We start from the raw sequence: 16,980 nt of genomic DNA, 5'->3' as shown, positions 1-16,980 counted from the left end.
TAGTTTCATTTCATATGTATTTATATATGCTTTTTTCTCTCCCATGTGATGGGTATCAAACTGAGGTCTCATGCAAGTTAGGCCAGATTTCTACCCCTGAACTATATCCCTCGATTTCTTGGTTTTTTTTTTTTTTTTTTTTTTTTTTCAGTTCTAATTAGGAAAAATTTTAAAGATGTTCCATGATTACAAAGAGAAAGTAACCTCTCTTCAAATTTGTATTTAGAAAGAAAGAAAGAAAAAAAAAGCCATGGCTTTGCTTGAAGACTATATAGCCAGCCCTTATAAAAGTGAAACCTGATGTTTTCTGCACTAAGAAAATATCCTGTGGACTTGAGTCAAAAGAGCAACCAGATGAGACTGAAGGCCAGATTTCTTACTGTTGAGATTTGAAGTTTACATCCTAGAGGTCTACCATAAAGGTGAATTACGTCATAACCCTAGCTCCATCTTTGCGTGTGTGCTCAGCATGGACTGGCACAATGAATCCATCCCACCTGAAGAGCCCTTGCTGCTTTCCTTTAGCATCGCAGAGCTGGAAAAACGAACTTTATATTTCTTGATTCCATCGTGAGCTGTGTTCCTCTGACAACTTTAACTTTTGTCCACACAAGCCCATCAATTGACCTTTTAAGAAGGCAGAGGACACAGATGCATCTTATTGTAGCAGAACAGTTAAAACAATGGCCTCTTCCCGACAAGCTGGCCACAGCTGGCCCATATGCTCTACTGTCTACATCAGTGTGTGGATGCAGACAGTTGGGGTAATAGCAGCCATGACCGATGTAGTCATACGCATTTGAAGTCAAAGCTAAAAGGGTTTTCCTGACCTTCATGTTTCCAAGTTACTTACAGTTGTAAGAACATTTAATCCTTGTGTGTGTGTGTGTGTGTGTGTGTGTGTGTGTGTGTGTGTGTGTATGTGTGTGTGTGTGTGTGTGCCTGAGATACATTGAATGTATCAGTTTCATAAATCGAACCCTACATAACTCAGCATGTAAGCAGCACTAAACATGGTCAAGAAATAGCTCTAAAAATTATATGGAGTAAGTTGTCTGCCTTAGTTGGATTTATAGGAAGCAGTAACTTCATGCTCAGTGGAAAATGTGATAATATTTTCATGAGCCACATAGCTAAGTTACAACTCATAGTTATTTAGTATGGGATTGTAATTGAAGACAACCATTTGGCAGACCAAAAGGTTGCTGTCTTGTACCATTATGATGCCAATGAGGAACGTAAAGACCAGTGACCAGGCTGCTCCTGATTGCACTCCAGAGCATACAGGGAGTTAGCTCAGGCTTTACATCCCTAGTCAAGAGCAGGACAAGGAGCCTCTGTGACTGCTGTAAGAGCCTTTCTTGTACTTTGTAGTTGCTGACCCAAAACGCCTCCAAATGAGATCCAAAGTTTATTCCTGTGGGTTGAAGAGGGGAGACTTAAGTCCACAACCCCAGTAGTTTTTCTACACAAATGTTGCAACATTGGTTGTGAAACAATAGGGTTATAAGAACTGCATTGTGAGTAGTTGAGTAGATTTGGGCTGCATCTGAGAACCTGAATCTCTCCATCCCTTTGACCATGCCTGGCCAATTAAAATAGGCCCACTTCCTTTGTTGGGTGACGTAGGCCTTCATTACATGATATCTTAGTTTAGTCAAGGTAGCTACCCTTCGAAGGGAGACTGGCCCTTCCCATGCTGCTTTCTACTCTCTGTGCCACTGTGCTAAGAGAATTGTATGGCATGCTCCAGGAGAACTGTCTGGATGGGAGATGGTGAACAATGGGAGGATTTGGCTGATTTTCATCGGCAGGAATGCATAGGAGTAGATTCTCAGGAAACTAACCAAAGCAGGACGAAACATCTGTAGAATGAACTGAGATTATCAATAGGTGCACAACGTGCCAGAAATTCTTGAGTTGAGGCTAGCACTCCCCAGTGAGGGGTGGCTTGATGGTTTGTCAATTGTCTAACCGAGCCTGGACTTGCAGCCTACATTAAAATAAGATGGAAATCAGAAAGACATTGGAATAACATGCCGGTGAGAATCGGAAGGCTTATGGAGCTAGTAAGGTTGGGGGCTTTACCATGTGTGATCCATTTGGCCATTCCCTCACTGTTTGATAAGGACCACTGACATGCTTGTAAAAGCACTAGTGGCTACTTCCTGTAGGCTGGGGATGAGGAGGAGGGGAGCTGTCTCTGAAGTGAGAATGGTAGTGTCACAGTCTGGAGAGGCAGCTGCATGCTAGTGATAGTGTGGCCATAATTATCCTCACAACCGTAGAGTCAGAATGGATACTAGAATGGCTTAGCTTGAGGATATTGATATACTTGATTATGATGTGCCTGGGACAGAAATAAATGGGCAACTTACTAAAGTCCTATTGATTGGTTTCACTGACAAAATCTGGTGAACTCAGGCGTGAGTTGTCACGATGGAAAGGAACATCCCCTTATCAATTCCCAAATCTGATCCAGAACACAGACTTGGAGCTCCCTTTCTCCCTCCTTCCTTCCCTCTGTCCTTTCTTCTATCCCTCCCTCCTTCCCTCCCTCCCTCCTTCCCTTTTCTCCTTTCATTTGAGACAAGGTCTCACTATGTTGCCTAGGCTGGTCTTGGGCTCCAGCTTTCCTCCTACCTCAGCCTCCTGAGGGCTAGGACTATAGGCATACCCCATGATGTCTGACTGCAGAGCAACCTCAGGGAAGGAATTTCCCAGGGTGGTGCTGTGAGGATCCATTATAAAATCTTTCTACCTTTCACCAAGAGGGAAAAAAAACCCACTTTGGGGGGGAGGATAATGGAACATGGAACATTTCCATCATCAAACACCCAAGTTAATAATAGGGTCACCAGTCAAAATGGGGGTAGTAGAGGCCAGGTGATAAATGGAATTCTGGCCTGAGTCCATCCCACTGGAGCTCATGGATCCCCCCCCCCCCCGAAACACATACACCTTCCCAGTTACCACATGTACAGCTGAGTTAAACATGCCCTCTTTTTTGAGTCCTACACTGTTTCCCCTACTCAAGAAGTGAGGAGAGGAATGGTATAAAAGACCAAGTCAAAGCTAAAACATTTTCTCCCAATTGAAACAGTATGCTAGAAGTAATGAGCACCATATTTCCTGGTAATGCCAGCTTTCCATGCTGCCCTTCAAGGTCTGAAAGATTCAAGGTAATGAGTGTTTGCCATGTTCCCATTTAACTCTTCCTGTTTTACCTGAACAGAAAAAGAGTAGAGTCTTCGTTCTTAACCAATCATGCAAGTCCTCATTCAGCAGCTGTTGCAGAGGTAGCCTGTCAATAAGCACATGGACATCGTGTTGGCAGCTGATACCTGCTATCCATCCATTAGTCATTGTTCTTCATTTTCAATAGCGGTAAGTCACTTTTTCTCCTGCAACATAAGCATACGCAGACCTCGCCATCTCACCTCAGAGCCATGCCAGCCTTCCCTTTTCTGTGAGAGTCTGCCACAGTGGCCTTGTTCGTTTCGTCCTGACAGATACCACAATGATACCACGTCGATGTGATGCCATGAGGAGGACGTAGCAAATACCACAGCTTCTTTGGCAAAGGAAAATGTCTGCCAGAAGTAGGAGGGAAAATAAATGGTAAGTTCAAGGGTCATGACATTAGTAAAGTTTTAAGTCCATTGACCTGTAGAAGGCCGACATTCCCTCCAGAGTAAGAAAACTGCTGCTGTCTACCACCCATCACCTCATTGGCTTTTCTAACAACACACACATTTGAGGGTGTTGCTCTTTCTCGATTATTAAGCAGGCCATTGGCTTGCCTGGTCTGAATGGGGTCAAAGGCAAGAAAAGGACTTGCAACCACCACACATTACAGTACAAGTTACTCTATTGGTTAGGATTGGGGAGCCAACAGATTAAATGGTTCTTGAAGTGTTGACAGAAAGCAGTTCTGGGGGTGACATCTGAATCAAGGTGCACTCCTAAATTTAGGGTTTTAGGTAAAAGTCACGACCTAGTGCCCAAATTGTTAAGAAACAGTTCCAAGATTATGCTTGGGCTTTGCTGTGCATTTATCGGACTCCAGAGCATGAAATGACTCTGCAAACCAGGCTGCTCATCCTGGGCTGGGTGTTATCTGATCCACCATCTCATGAGCTAGAGCAGGCACAGTAGTGTTCCCTTGTCACATGGGAGGCTGTGAAGGCACAGGTATTTGGCCTGAGCTGCCCTGAGATACCACTGTGTCTGCCCATGCTGCATACCACGTGTTCTTCATATCACACATTCCACCTCACAACAGTTCCAGTCAGGACTTTATGCCGGCTGACAGGTTGCACACCTCTAATACATGTCCTGAAATACTAACCCATACAGACTACATCATCTCAGCTCCTGCTGTGGCTTCACTGTGGCCCTCAAATTCACATGTTGGTGGAAATTTAAGTCACAAAGTCACGTGTTAATGGTATTTGGAGGTGGGATCTTTGGGCCAGAGGGATTTGCCCCGCATGGATCAAGAGTGGCTTTGTTAGATAAGGGAACTCTCTGGCTAGCTTGATCTATTATGTGATACCTTGTATTAAGTCTTAATCCTGTAGGAAGGCCCTCTCCATATGCCAAGCAATCTTCCAAGACTATGATCTCATTAATCCTTTTCTTTGTGAAATACCCATGGTGTGGGATTTTTGCAATAGTCACAGAAAGTGGAGAAAGACAGTGAGCTCTCTGGCCAACTGGCCTCCAGATGATTTCAGTCAATGGGTCATGAACAGGTAACCTAAGATTCCAGAGTGAGAAGGAGTCTTCCATGCCCTCTCCCTACTTCGGCTTGTCTCTCCAATCCAGTCCCCTCCCTCAAAAATATAGCCTCTGCTGGTGAAGCCTCTTCTTCCTTCTAAATCTCACCGAGCTCAAGTTTCCCTTCCTGCCCCTGCACTTCCAAGAGAACAGCACCCAACTCTCGCTCATTTCCCTGAACCTCAGTTCTCTCTGTTTGCTTCTTACTCCTGTCTCCCTTTCTACATACCACCCTTTCACCAAAGCTTCTTCATGCAAGCCAGGTGCGCCAAGTTCTGATTTATGCTGGGCCTTCTTGAGAAACTGAAAAAGAATAATTAAACTTGGCTTACAAATGATTTTATGTAACTTGCAAACACCAGCTGGAAAGAGACTGGGGTAGCATGATAACTGAGCTTGTAAGTGACCCCCAAAGAGATGCCTTGGTGGGCAGGAGTTTGAAGACTTGAATGTGAATGCCCAACACTCATATAAGAAGCCAGATATGCAACATGCATACATGTAACACACACACACACACACACACACATTCAGAAAAAATATGGTCCCAAAAGATGTGTAGGAATTTTTCTGGGAGAGGCCATCATGCTCTCCATCTGCTTGGTGACTTTTCCTGAAGGAAAAATGACGAGAATTACAAATTGGATGATTATCTGGCCCAATTCCAAAGGACTAGGAAAGACTAACATTGAAGACGGGCGACAAGGGGTCCCGAGAAGTTCTGGATGTGACTTATTTTGTTTTCCACGTGGATAGTCACTGTACTGAGGCTTTTCACAAATGACATGATATCCACTCATTGCTTTCTCTAGACAGCTTGTAAAGTGGACAAGCGATTGATTGTGTGGTGAACTGGATTGCAGCCCCTGAAGCCTAGAGATCTCAGTCTTCTTGAAAAAAAACAAAAAAACAAAAAACAGTCTTGTAGATGTGATTAAGAATCTTTTGGTTGTTGTTTTTGTGAGCTGAGGATTGAACCCAGGGCCTTGCGCTTGCCTGAGCTAAATCCCCAACCCGTGATTAAGAATCTTAAGATGGGGCTCGAAGGATGGCTCAGCTATTAAGAGCACTAGTTGCTCTCACAGGGGACCTGGGTTCTATTCCCAGAACCCATACATCAGTTCACTTTAACTCCAGTTCCAGGGGATACCATGGCCTCTTCTGGCCTCCACTGACATCAGGCATACATGTGGTGCGCATACACACATGTAGGCAAAACACCTACACACAATTTTTTAGAAAGTAATCTTAAGATGAGGAGAGAACTCTGAATTATTAATTAGGTCCTGAATGCTTCTGCAAACATTCTTAAAAGACAGAGATTTGCCGGGCTGGCTGGTGGTGGCGCACGCCGTTAATCCCAGCACTAGGGAGACAGAGGCAGGTGGATCTCTGTGAGTTCGAGGCCAACCTGGTCTATAGAGCGAGATCCAGGACAGGCACCAAAACTACACAGAGAAACCTTGTCTGGAAAAACCAGAGAGAGAGAGAGAGAGAGAGAGAGAGAGAGAGAGAGAGAGAGAGAGATTGATTCTTCCCGTGCATAGAGAAGGTGAGGAGATGAAGGCATCCTTGGAGGGATGCAGCCTGGGGATGCTAGCCCTCGTCAGAAACTAGAAGAGGCAAGGAAAGGATTCTCTCTCTCTTTTTAAACATAATATTTTTTGGATTCTTTGGGAATTTCACATCGTGCACTCCAATTCCATTCATTTCCCAGTCCCTCCATATCTGCCCTTCACCCTTGTAGCATTCCCCCCAAAAGAAAGCTGAAAAAGACATAAAAAAATAGAAATAAGAAATAGAAAATATGAGTAAGAATGTTAATTAAAAAGAAACAAACAAAACCAAAGAAAAACCACTTCACTCCTCCATCTTTCCCGCCTCTCTATCACCTCTTCATTCATCTTGGTGGCATTTATCATGCAGCAGACCCTTTTGTGCAAACAGTTTTGCTTGCAAATATTCACTGTGTAGTGTGTTGTTGATCAGGTTCAAGGCCTCTGGTTTCTGGCACCTCTTCAACACTGGACCCCCACAGAAACTCCTCTGGGATTTGCTGCTGTTGGCCCAGTCATGGAGATCCTGAGGCTATGGTTTCCCTTCATGAGCTCCAGCAGGTCATGAATGTGGTAGTTGCTGGGGAGTGCCAACTCAAAGCCAGTGTACCTGGGTGGCACTCTCGGGTGAGGGGTGGAGCAGGTCTCCCATGCCCATGGTGTGGGCTAGGGCCAGCTTCCCCAAGTGCTGGGGGCCAGTTGTCTTTGGGCTAGCTCATCTGGTGTGATGTCCTAAGTCTGGCTTGGGGCAGGAAGAATTCTCTTTTAGAGCCTCCAGAAAGAGTACTGCCTTACCTACCTACACCTTCACATCAGACTTCTAGGCTCCAAAAATGTAAGAGAACAAAGTTTGGAGATTGTTTACTACAGGAACATAAGGAGAGTGAATAAGGGCTCCAATAGTGTGGACTTCTCAGCAAGGTTGATCTGGTGGACACCTCTGTGGAGTGGCCAGCCTCCCACAGTGGAGCCTGATGCTGGTCCTGATGTGGGACCATCCTTGGACTAGACAGCCACTTGATAGCTTCCAGTGCAGAGTACAGTAGTGCATTGTAATTGGGATAACCCATTGTGAACTCAATGGCTTACCAGTAGTAGCATTAGTGTGTGAACCTCAGAGCAATGCTCATATTCAGAAATTTATTTTATAATAAAAGAAATGATGTACTCTCCCTCAAGGCACCTAGTCATCTTTCTGTAGACTACAGTATGCACCTACTGTAGCCCATTTGTATATTTCCTTTAGCTTATGTCGATATTGATATACACTAACCAAAATAAAAGCACAACCTCTCTTTTCCCCTTACTATTTGACAGAGGTGTATTATTGGTGGCGAAATTTGAAATCTAAGCTTTAATAAAGAAGTCAAAGTGGAGTTACACATGCTCTAGAAGTGAACAATTGTACTAGCAATTCTGCAGAATGATTTGGGGCCTTTAAATAATTACCAATTGTAGGGGAAAGTGAGCATAGTTTTTGTTACTTGGGATGTCCTAACTCTTGACTTCTGTGGGCCACCCGGGACAAAAATAAATTGTCTTAGGCTATACATTAAATGCAGAAACACAAAACCTGGAGAGCAAAGAAGTCTACTTATACTTTTCACATAGCTGACGCCACAGATAAGCACAGATGTTTCATTACTATCCTAATTATACAGGACCCACTCAGAGTCTGGAGTTGTTTCCAATGAAGAGAAGGAGCTTAGTAAATAATAAAGTTTCCTTGATTTTTTTTTTAGTATTTTTATTATAAAAACAAAGAAAAATACAACATAAAACTAGTGGGATATTTGACATTGCATTTGAGAAATTAATATAGGTGTTCTCAACCTTCCTAATGTTGTAACCTTTTAATACAGTTCCTTATGTTTTGGTGACCCACCCCCACCACCATAAAGTTATATTGTTGTTACTTGTTAATTGTAATTTTGCTACTGTTATGAATCGTGATGTAGATATCTGTGGTTTCCAATGGTCTTAGGCAGCCCCTGTACAAGGGTCATTAAACCCCCAAAGGGGTTGCAACCCATAGGCTGAGAACTGTTGAACTAGTACATTTGTGTTTGGTTCAATGGAAGCAGTTGCGCCTCCCAAGGTGCTCAGCTGGGCTTGATTCTGACTCTGCTCTCAGCTTTCCTCTTGAGAAGAGCTGCTCACAAACAGATGCTGTCACAGAGTGCTGGCATGAGAAGGGCCAGATTGTAAGCAAAGGAAGGGAAGGGCATTTGTCCCTGGGAAGGCAGGACCTGTAAAATCTAGTAAAAAGACACAATACAATTGGTCTTCAAGTCAAATGCCAGATTGAAACGATAGGCATTCTGTCTGAAAATTGGCGGGAAACATGTTTGTGTCAACTGAAAATGGGGTTGCAAATGCAGCAAAATGCTGAGTATTGCCCAAGAAATCTTAGTATCTGATTTCTAATCTCTGTGTCTAGTTGAAACTTCAGTTACAGACTTTTCATTGTTCACAGGACTGTACTTAGTCAGCCTGACCGAATGCACAGAATCAGTGGTCTTAATTTGAGCTTGTCATTGTTTAGTTTCATTCATGTGACGGATTAGTGCTAGCCCTCTCTTCTGATGAGAAATGATGTGCCACATCAGGGTCAGCATTTGAGGAATTTCTGGAATTGGTAGTGGGTTAATCTCTTGGCCTTTATGAGATTGACAGTCATGATAACAATTTGCATATTATTACTCCTTTTTATATTTTTGCACGTACATTTTCCCGGAACATGATACACGATGATACTTCCTTAGACGTGAGCTTGGGGGAGCGTCTGCACCGACTCCTGTCGAATTTATAGTTAGGTCTTCTCTCTTCCTTCATCAATGGGTACCAACCAGTAACTCCACCAGCTATGTTGACAACAGACGAAATTAATTTGCTGTAATATACTTTTTACTCACTGTTTCGTATAAATCTCTTTAGCTCTCTCTCTCTCTCTCTCTCTCTCTCTCTCTTTTGTTTTTTGTTTTGTTTTGTTTTGTTTGTTTGTTTGTTTGTTTGTTTTGGTTTTTCGAGACAGGGTTTCACTGAGTAGCTTCGAGCCTTTCCTGGAACTCACTTGGTAGCCCAGCATGGCCTTGAACTCACAAAGATCTGCCTGGCTCTGCCTCCCAGTGCTGGGATTAAAGGGGTGTGCCACCACCGCCCGGCTTAGCTGTGTCTCTTAATGGCACCAAATAAGCCATTTATTGTGATTCTACTCATCATTATTGCCTCTAAGTGGACAGTTTTGGGGATGGGGAATCGAACTATCAGTAAAATGCTTGCCATACAAGCAATGAAGACTCAACCGAGAATCCATGTAAAAACCTGTGTGTGGTGGCATGTTTCTGGGGTTGGGGGTTTGGGGTCGGGATGGGAGATTGGGAGTGGAGGCGGGAGCTGGGACATAGGCCAATGCCTGGAGCTTTCTGGCCAGCAGCCTAGTCTAGTTGGAAAGCTTCATGGTCAAGTGAAAGATCCTGTGTAAAAATCCAGGTAGATGGCTCCTGAGAAGCAACACCCAAGGGAGGGTGACCTCTGGCTTCCACAGCACACATGCATAGGCATACTCGCACACACACATGCACACTTACACACACGAACCTCCCCCACATAATCTACCCCCCTCCCCCACAAGGACAAGCTAGTCACATCTGTAGCATCAGTATGGCTACACATTGCCAAGGCATGAAAGTAAAATCAGTAGCTCTACTCTCTAAACTCCTTTGGAGAGATTCCTCCAGTTTCTTAAGTTCCTCTGGCTAGTTGGAGACAAGTTGATTTTAGAAGAATTCTCCCTTTTTTTCCAGTGCATATTGCATCTGTCATGTTTAGTAAACTCATCAGAAAATGGTTTTGATTACTCTTGCCATTAAATATATTATGATTACTACAATACAACAAGAGAACTTTTATGACTTTTAGAAAACAATTTTTATGAGCAGACAGATTTTTTTCTATTCTGCTGCTTGATTCTCCTGGCACAGTCCCTGATACAAACCAAATCTGGACTCATGTTTTTGCATACTCTTTCAGATCACGGCCTTTGAAAACTTCCACAAATTCCCTACAAATTAAGCAGCAAGCCTTAATCATTGGTTTACCTTGATCATTGGTCCCCTGAATAATCCTCCTTTGTGTGTAACTTTTCTTTCTTGGGCTTCTGCTTTCTTTTAATACATTATAGGAGCCACGTTGCAGTAACAAAAAAGAACAAGATATAAGGAATGATTTTAATGTTTAAAAATACTTTTAAACTCTGTGTATGTGTCTGTGTCTGAGTGTGGGTACATGTGCACACCTTCAGAGGTCAGAAGAGGATGTCAGATCCCCCGGGAGGCTGTGAGCTGCCTGATATAGGTGCTAGGAACTAAAGTTGGATTCTCTGTGGAGCAGTACCTGCTCTTAACGGCTGGATCACATCTCCAGCCCAGGGACTATTTCTTCTACTGTGAAAACTGATTGACAGGAGTGTAGAAAGCAAGGTTTGGGTCCTTTCACATGCAGCTGCTTGGTGCAGCATGAAGTGGAAGGTGGCTTGTAAAGCCTGCAGGCAGTGACTGAAATGCACTGAGATGTCCAAGTGCCCTTCATAACCAAATGAGAATACTTACGTCTTCCCAATGTCTTCATTAAATGCCTACTCTCAGCAATGGTGGGCTAAAACACGGCTGGTGAGCTCTGTTTTACCTACTGAAGCACCACAAACACATATGACATCCATCGGTACCAGTTTTACAGTGCGCTTGGAAAAAAAAACAACATAAGATGCACATCACTGTAAACTGAAGCCATGGGAGTGAACATATAGTGAGAGCATACATGTTTCCTTCGTGTAACATTTGTGGTGAGAGTTGTCCTCCACCAAGTTCATGTGTGCGAACCACACCGTTGAGACATTATAGCACAACACTCAAGTTTAAAATAGTCTTTTGATTTTGTGCTGGATGGGTCCCACTCATGGAAATCCTGGACCGCATGTGGGTGGTGGGCCGAGAGTTGGACACACCCGGTTTATGTGAGAGTTAGCCATACTATGCAAATTCGAACAGCATGTGTTGATTTTGCTCTGGTTTTTGTTTGGAAGATAAACTCCAGGAGAAGACCGTGGATGGTAGGCAGACTGTGTGGGATATTGTTTATTGACTCTGGCATCCCTTCCTGCTCTTTCCTTACACGCTTGTTAATTCACCTGTGGAAGGGTAGTGTTCAACAAACCGCATTCCCAGGAGTGCTTGAGGCCACAGTGCTGGGTGTTCAATATTCTTCATTTTCTGTTAGTAAAAGATGAAGGAGTGAGGTTTTTGGAGGGAAAAGGTAACATGACATCTCAGGCAGACTTCACAGGATTGAGGCGGGGTCCCATGTTTCGTCACACATCATCTGCTCCTTTAATGTGGGGCAGCGTTGACAGTACCAGGACCAGCAATCACCTGCAGTACTTCCTGCCCTCTGGGCTCAGCCAATGGGCAACATCACCATGGACAAGAAAGCAGATTGAGGGGTGCTTGACTTCTGCTTCTCTGGTCTAACGCAGTTAGGCACACAATTTCCTCTGATAATTTCTACTTAAAAACTTTAGTATCTGTTCCTTGTACTGAATGTAGAACATTATAGGTAGATACAGAAACCCAGTAAGCACTTAAACTGGGTGCAATATGATGCAAATTTATGCCACTCTCAGGCTGTAACAGCTGTGAACAGTTGAATAGTTATAGTATTTGAAAATGAACATTCTTACCTTTTAGTTTTGTTTTTGTGTTTGTGTATGCATGTGCATGTGTGCTTGCAGGTACGCATGCACATATGTGCACGTGTGTGTGGAGACCAGAGGCTGACTTTGGGTGTCTTCCCCTGTCACTCTCGGCTTTACTTGTTTTTTGTTCTTTTTCCTCTTCTCGAGTGCATGTGTGTTCAAATGTGTGCACATGCATGTGGAAACCTGAAGTTGGTATCAGGAACCTTCTATCTTTCTTCCACCTTATTCATGGAGGCAGGATCTCTCAATCGAGCCTAGAGTTCATTGATATGGCTAGTCTCATAACCAACATGCTTGGGAGATCTCTATCTCTGTGTTCCCAGGCTGGAATTCCAGGCAAGCCTCCCAGCTTATCCAGACATTTCATGAGTTCTGGGGATCCGAACTCTGGTCCTCTTGCTTGTACTGACAAGCACTTCAACTGATCAGCCATGTCCCGAGCCTCAGCTCCCCCTTGTGTTCTTTGAGACAGGGTCTCTCACTGTACCTGGAACTTACTGATTTGGCTAGGCTGGCTGTCCAGAGACCTCCAGAATCTGCCTGTCTCTGCCTTCCTGGTGATGGAATTAAGAGTAGGCATTGCTGTGCTTGGCTTTTTACATGGTTTCTAAGGACTCACACTCAGGTTTGCACAGAAAATGCTGACTAGGCCATCATCCCAGCATCATGGACATTCTATCTGTCTGTCTGTTTTTCATATTTTTTAATTAAAATATCATCACATAATTTCACCTTTCCTTTTCCTCCCTCCAATCTTTTCCATACCCTCTCCCTCCAGCCACTCCCATGTCTACCCCATTGCTCCTTCTCTGATTCACTGCCTCTTTTCCTTTGATTATTATTGTTACATATGTGTGTGTGTGTACACATAAATATATAAATACAACCCCGTTTTTATTTGTTTTGTGTGAATGTGTGCTTGGGCATGTGCCATGAGGCATGAGTGGAGGTCAGAGGAAGCCCCGTGGGAATTGGTCCCCTCCTTCTACTATGTGTGTCTCAAGGATTAAACTCAGATCATGGGACTCAGTGGAACAGACCTTTACCCACTGAGCCATCTTGCCTGCCCCCTAGCATAGTGTGCCTTCCTTCCTTCCTTCCTTCCTTCCTTCCTTCCTTCCTTCCTTTCTTTTTTTTTGATCATCTCTACTATGTATTTAACAGAGCTATCAGAGGCTAGAAAATCAAGGGTGAGCTTGTCCTGTTATCCGAAATCAGAAAAATTGTTGCTATTTCTCAAAATGAAGCTGAAAGCATTTTTTGAATTGAGAGAGACTAAAATCTGAGCTTTGTCCCTTAGGCGTAACCTGAAACAAGTTACTGAACCTTTCTGGGTCTGTTTCTTTCTATGTAAAATGTAGCTAATGATATCTAACTCAACATAAGAGAATTAAGTACAAATGTATATATAGTCTTCAGTTTGTATCTCACTCAGTGTTGTACAGAAAGTTCTCCTCATTCTCCATTTGCTAAAATAGTTCTTTAAAATTATTTTTTAATGTGTTTAATGAAAGTTCTCAAGAAAGTTGGGTGATTTGCATAGTTATGATTCTTTCCACAGTAATTTTAAAAAGTGAATTATAGCCGGGCGGTGGTAGTGCATGCCGGTAATCCCAGCACTCGGGAGACAGAGACAGGTGGATCTCTGTGAGTTCGCGGCCAGCCTGGTCTACAGAGCTAGTCTAGGACAGGCACCAAAGCTACAGAGAAACCCTGTCTCGAAAAAACAAACAAACAAACAAAAAAAAAGAGCTGGGGATTTAGCACAGTGGTAGAGTGCTTGCATAGCAAGTGCAAGGCCCTGGGTTCGATCCTCAGCTCAAAAAAAAAATTAAAAAAAAGTGAATTATAGACTATTTTCTAGTAAATTATCTACACCTGACCTTTAAGCTCCTTTCCAAAAAGGGTTACATTACCTAGTTACAGCAAGAAACTAACTACCCATTGCACATTTAAGTTGATATTAGGATATTTTCCTTGTTTTCTAGTCACAGCTTAAAGCATACTTCTGAAGTAGCTTTGCTGTATTGAGAAAATGATAGAACTTTTCTAGTGAATTGATCTAGTAAAATGATTGTTAATAATTTGAAAGCTAATGTCTGGCCGGTCGGTGGTGGCGCACGCCTGTAATCCCAGCACTCAGGAGGCAGAGGCAGGTGGATCTCTGTGAGTTCGAGGACAGCCTGGTCTACAAAGTGAGTTCCAGGACAGGCTCCAAAGCTACAGAGAAACCCTGTCTCGAGAAAAAAAAAAAAAAAAAAAAAAAAGCTAATGTCTGCATCATGCATGTTAACTACTCATTAGAAGATTGCCTGCATTGTTTACATAACATAGCACATGATGACATCACCAAGTAGTGACAGTGGTGCTATGATCTGATTCCTTCTTGGAAAATACACACGTGTGCGCGCACACACACACACACACACACACACACTCTGCAAATACAAAACTTGCTTTGCAGAGAAACTTTCCAGCTAAGGAGTAATTGAGACATTACTTATACCCCTGAAGTTATGATGCTGTTGACTGCAGATTGATGGATTTCTGTGTTAGCTCTTACTACTTTATAGAAGGAATTAATGTGCACTCATTGTGAGAAGGGGGTAGAGTATCAGGAAAGATAATCAGATTAAGGTTTCATGGTCAGACACTGTGACAATAATAGAAATTAATGACTATAAATCCTAAGGGGCCTGCCATAGATCCCTGGCTTAAAGAACATTGCTAATACCATGCCCTTCGCTCTATGCATCTCCAAATCTCTTACAGTTTCAGTTTTAGGACTTCAAAAACATTTATTATCTGGGCATAGTGCTGTGTGCCTCAGCTGCTTGGGAAATTAGGGTGAGAGGATCACGTGAGCATCGGACTTCAGACCAGCCTTGAACTCTGCCTCGTTCATTTTATTATGAATTGGGGGAGATACCTCGGTGTTTAGGACCCAGTTTGAGTTCCGAGTTCACAACTACCTGTAACCCCAAGAGTGCCTGCACTCACATGCACATATTCAGACACAGACATGCACACATACACATATTAAAAATAAAACAGACCTTTAAAGGAATTAGCAATCATCTAAGCAAAATTATACTATTGGTATTATTGTTGATATACTCAGTTTCTTTGAAGCAACAACAAAAATTTCATTATAAATATTATTAAAACCTAACTTCATTTTTAGTGCAATGTCAAGTTCATGGAAGAAAATTGGACAGAAACATACCACCTGCTTCATGACTTCCATCAATTTTAACGAATTAATACTTAAAAGTTCTAGTTTGCATTAGGGTTCACTTTTGGTGTTATATAAACCCCATGGTCACACATTCACCAGTATCTTCTCATTCAGAATAGATTCAATGCCCTCAGAGCCCTTTCTGATCTGCCTACTCCCCATCTCCCTCCAAAGCCTGGCACCGATGACTCTTTCTGCTGCCTTTATGTTCAGTCCTTTTTCCGATTGCCCCACAGTTGGAATCAGACCGCAGCCTTTTCAGAAAAAGTTATTTCAGTTGGTGTGTGATTATGACCTCTTCCGTGTTTTCCTAGGGTTTGCTGGCTCACTCTTCCTTATCACTGATCTCTGTCCCATTGTTTGGATGGAACACTGCTCATTTACCAGAGCACTTCTTGCTTGTCTCTACATTTGGGCAATTGAAACTCCTTGTCAGTATCTGTGTTCAGTTTTTTACATGCATGGAATTTTCATGTTTTTGGAGTAAATATCAAGAAATATAATTGCTGGTAACAGTATTGTCTGGTTTTGTGAGAACTGCCAAATTTACTCCATAGTGATAGGACCATTTTGCATTCCCAGCAGCAATGGAGAGCTCATGTTGCCTCCACCCTTGGTGTTTCTGGTGGTGCTCCTGTTCTAGATTTTTACCATTCTTGTAGGTCTTGTGGCTCCAGCTTATTGCTGCTTTCATTTGCTTTTCCCTGAGTACATGTGATAGGAAGCATCTTATGTATACTTTTTTTAAAAGTTATTTTTTTCTCTAGGTGAAGAAACTATTGATTTTTTTCTGCCTGTTTTCAATTCAATTGGGTTGTTAACTCCTCTGTCAGGATAGACTTGGACCTTGAACATGCTAGTCAAGACTACCACTGAGTTAAACTGCCCTGGGACATTGATTGTCTTATTGTTGAATCTCTGAGTTTGGGATAATAAGCTATACCATATCTATCTCTTATAAGTGTTTAATTGATCTATCTCAAGAACCAGTTATACCACTCCTGGGCATATACCCTACAGGGTGCTCTGCCATACCACAAGAACACTCACTCAACTCTGTTCATAGCAGCTTTATTCATATAACCAGAAATAACCTAGACATCCCTCAACCAAAAAAAAAAATGGATAAAGAAAATGTAGTACCTTTACACAATGGATTATTACTCATGTGTTAAAAACAATGATATTATGAAAATTTCTGGCAAATGGATAGAATTAAAAAAGATCATCCTGAGTGAGGTAACATAGACACAGAAAGACAAACATGGTATGTATTCACTTATAGATGGAATTTGGCTAAAAAGTAGAGGGTAACCATGCTACAATCTACAGACACAAAGACCTTAAGTAAAAAGGAAGGGTTCAAGAGGGGCCATATGAATTTCACTGAGAAAGGAAATAGACAAGACATCATGGGTAGATAGGGAGAAAGGTCTGAATAGGGGAGTGGGCATTGGAACAGGAGGCATCAGGTTGGGGAGGATGGAGGGAGAGAGTCCTGTGAGAGACAACTGAAATCTGGAGCATCTCTGAGATGAGCTAGAAACCTAGAGCAATGGAAACTCCCAGGAATCTATGAGGATGACCCTAGCTGAGACCCCTAATAATAGGAAATATGGATCCTGAACTGGCAATATGCTGTGACCAGG

The sequence above is a fragment of the Onychomys torridus genome, chromosome 7, assembly GCF_903995425.1.
Source record: "Onychomys torridus chromosome 7, mOncTor1.1, whole genome shotgun sequence".
Classification (NCBI taxonomy): domain Eukaryota; kingdom Metazoa; phylum Chordata; class Mammalia; order Rodentia; family Cricetidae; genus Onychomys; species Onychomys torridus.
This window is presented reverse-complemented; position numbering follows the sequence as displayed.